Source organism: Streptopelia decaocto (genome assembly GCF_964273445.1).
Source record: "Streptopelia decaocto genome assembly, chromosome: 4".
NCBI classification, from domain to species: Eukaryota; Metazoa; Chordata; class Aves; order Columbiformes; family Columbidae; genus Streptopelia; species Streptopelia decaocto.
Window position 1 is genome coordinate 27,139,651 of NC_138658.1, and position 4,104 is coordinate 27,143,754.

Here is a 4,104-nt window from a genome sequence, read left to right on the forward strand (position 1 = left end):
TAAGCCTGACTTACTCGTTCTGTGTAGAGTCATTGTTTCTTGCTTTTTCTTTGTGTGTTCTCCTGGGGTAGCAATCTGCAAACTACTAATCCTAAAACTCAACTTATTTTCACTGCTGAATTGCTGGAGTCTTCAAGGGACATCTAGCTGTTCATAAGGTGTGAGTCAATGCATATATTTTCTCTTGAATCACACATTCACATCTGTTTATGCCAGATGAGGATATTTGGATTCTGAATTGTTTCTGAAGGAAACAATTTAGCTGGCGCTCTGTCAGCAGACAAGTACACAAAACCCAAAGGATTTCTCCTGTTGATCATGTGCATCGGCCTGAAGTGTTGTCTTTTGTTTAAACACAAACTTTTTAAACATCCAAATAATCAGTTTCTTGCAGTGGGCAACTATAGCAATTACTTGGCCTTTATCAGCCAGTGCTCTCTTGTCAAAACCCCTGTGGTCTCGTGTCAAATTTATTTGCACAATGCTTGCTAATTAGTAAGTGGTATTTAAATGTTTCCCTGCTATCTCCTGATCCATTGGTGTCAGCAGTCAAGGGAGGAAAGTAAAAGGGAGAACTGTTGGTACAGAGTTCAGATAAGAGGTAGTTTCAGTATTAGCTTGAAGTCAGTCTGTCTTTTGAGTTAGAACAAAGTCTATGTTTAGTAACAGATATTTCTATGCACAAAATCCAACAACTAAGTTCTTAAATCCATTGCAAAGTGGATTCAACCAAACTGTCAAGGAGATAGGAGTACTGAGGGTATGTATTTTTTTGTGGAATTAGTAGAGTTCTTGTTCTAGTATGAACTGATTAATTCCTTTTACTGTGGAAGGTTTCGTCTGTATCATTGCGTCCCACTATGATTTCTTTCTTCGTGACATTCTGCGTGTTTTATTCTTCTACTCTGCAAATATTATTGACTTGAGCTTCACTTTGACTTCATGTAGTAATAAAAATGGCAAGTATGTAAAGCTTTTTTTGTGTTAGACAAACGTTTTGTCTGAATCTAGGATCAGCTAGAAGAAGCTTTTTGCAGGACACTCCATTAGTTATGTTGCTTTCATTGTACAATTTTTAATAATAAACAATATTGTTTCTGCACAGTATCTATGTTATGGTAAATATTTAACTTTTTTCTTTCTGGGACTAACATTTCCATAAATATGTCTATATCTCTGGTAGCATAGTGACAGACGAACAGATTTTTAAATACTTGGGAGCACTATTTTTAAATAATACAGTATATCATGACTGAAAGAGCTTATCATGGAACTGTGAAATGATTGTTTCAGCTTATCTGCATGAGCAGACACCTGATTTCAGTGCAAAATTGTGACAATGCAACACCAATAGTAAAGCAGGAAATAGAAGACTGTCAGAGCATGGAACTACTGCAGATTTTCTGAACTGTCAGTCAGATAGGTGTCAGAAATGGTTTCAATGTATGTCATGCTAGGTGGTTTAGACACTGCCTTGGGAAAAGGGATATGGCTACAGATGATCTCTGTAGCTCTTTCTAGCCCTATCTTCTATCTGTTCTAGGGTCATTGAGAGAGTTGCATGTGTGTTTTTGCAGACTGAACACCCACCTTTTCCATTCCCTCTTGTTCATCCTGGATTCTGCCTCTCTCCAAGGTGACTTGGTTCCAGGAATGAACCAGTATCACAGTTTGATTGCAGGGTGACAATAAACTGTGGCAGATGCTTTGTTAGCCCCCCTTTTTCCCCCCTCAATCCCCCCTCCCCGCTAAGGAAAGGCAATAGGAGGGCAAAGAGAGGCAAAGAGAGGACTTGCAAGTTGGAAAAACTTAAAAATGTTTTACTAATGCTACTAATAAAATAGAGAAAGTAAGACAAAATATACAAAACCAACCTTGACATTCCGGCACAGCTCAGCACCAGCTCCGCACTGCAGACCAGGCAGCCGGGAGTCCTGGGTTGGACTCTTCAGCAGACCGGAACTGGATTCAGTCTGTCACTAGGCCTCGGATTTGCAGGGATAACTGGCAGACTCCTACCTAACGCTGGCCATAGTCCAAGAGGGATGAGACCCCCGTGATCGCCCACTTTTATATGGTGTTATGACATGGGTGGGATGGAATAATTACTTGTTCAGTTTTAGTCACCTGTTCAGTTCATTCCTCCTTGCTTATGGGATGTGCAATCTTATCAGCAACCTTGCACGCCATTGCTATGTCTACCAAAACATGTATCCAACTTCAGAAAAGTGCAGTTGCTAAGAAGAGCTCCGCTGAAAGAAAAGTTCACTGAAAGAGAAACTGGTCTCATTTTTAACAAAATCAGGACAACCAGTCAGACCTGGAATGCGAAACCTGAACTAAATAAAAAGGTGGACACAATCTCTTCATAACAGTGGAATAACTGCCATTAATTCAGTGGGGTTTAAGTGATGAGAAATTGTGCTCATGAGACCAGAATGCAGTTTGAAAACATTTCAAGTTGAGTGTATTTGAAGTAGCTGTCTTAAAGTCTTTGAGTACATGCCTTTTTACTGTGCAATTGCTTTATACAATTTTGACATGTTAAGGTTAGCTAGGAAAATGCATCTACTGCTTTTTCTCCAAATACTGTTTTATATGTAACCTGTATGTTTGTTAAACCGTAAGGAGTTAGTAGAAGGATTTCTTCAATTTATATTTCATCCTGGAAATGCTGTCCTAAAAAGTGGTGTCTCTTGAAGAGACTGAATCTAATGATGTAAAGAAACACAGGAAGGAGCAAAGCTGCAGATAAACTTAACAACATCTATGTTTGAATGTAGTATGCTGCCAAATAGGTTAAATAGCATGATCTTTCAATGAAAAAGCTGCTTGAAGCCCATAATTATAGTGCCTTTGAGAAAGCAAAGTCCATTCATTATAGATTAAATACTTCATGAACTATGAATCTCTATCTCATGTAAAACTATTTTAGATTAAATCTCTTTCCAGTTTTCATTGTTCAAATAATGATATTTAGCCGAGGTCAGAGTATTGACAGTGCATTCCTATGCCTTGGGTTTATTAACTGGCTTCAGGACCAGACCACAATGTCAAACAGCTCAAGGAGGTTTTCGATTTACTCTGTGTTTTGGCTATTGTCAGCTGTGCTGCTCCTTCCTGCTGCAGTCTAATCAATGTAGCTATTTGATAAGTGCTTCTGCATTCTGTGACATGCCTTATTTGCTAAAGCTTTGCTTTCTAAACAGAAACATCCACTTAAAATGCAGAGTCTATATTTAAGACTACATTCTTCAAAATGAACTACTTCCCAGTTCTGAGTAGTAAACCACAGTTAAAACAGTAACGGAAAGATGGTGTACTCAGTGAGGATCAAATCTGAGAGCAACATCTGGATTTGTTAGTATGAACAGCCCAAGTATGCTGAAGTGTTGCTTTTAGAGCAAAATTTTCTCAGCATCTGGCTTTTTGGTCACCCTGTATACATGCTTCATGCCATTAACAGTAACAGGACGTCCAGGCAGAGCAGGGTAGTAAGGTAACAGAGCTGAAATCTGTTATGGGATTAGAAAGGACCTTGGCAAATGCAGTTGCCTCTGTATCATAAACGGCATCCTGAAGAAGCCCATGCAATTTCTTTGCTAAGTCGGGCACGCTGCATGAAAAAAGAGGTGGTTTACATTTCATCTATGTGAGCCATGTTTCATTGAAAGACCACTTGCTCAAATAAAATATTGTTCTATGTCCTCTGAAATATGTAGAATTTTAAAAATAATTTCCTCAAGTAATTTCAGTTGGGGGGAGAGACGCTGTTTTCCTCTGGGAAGTTTTATAATGATGGCCTGTACATCATTGTTCCTCTTGTCATTCCTGCCAGTTCAGAACTCTGCCTTCAGAAGAAACAAGAATGCGGCTGTGGTTCCTTCACTGTTAGTTTCTGTGGCCCTTAAATCACTTAAGCAGTTGGTGTGACCTCTTAGGAGTCACTTTCCTTTAGATGGTTTGATGCTGCATAAAATTGAAATGTCAGACAGTGATTCTTTTACTGTTGATACCCTCAGTTCTTCCTGACATCTGCATTGTCTGTCCATTGTCAGTAGTCACAGAGAATGAGCTGCCCACACGTTTCTGGAAATCTAACTC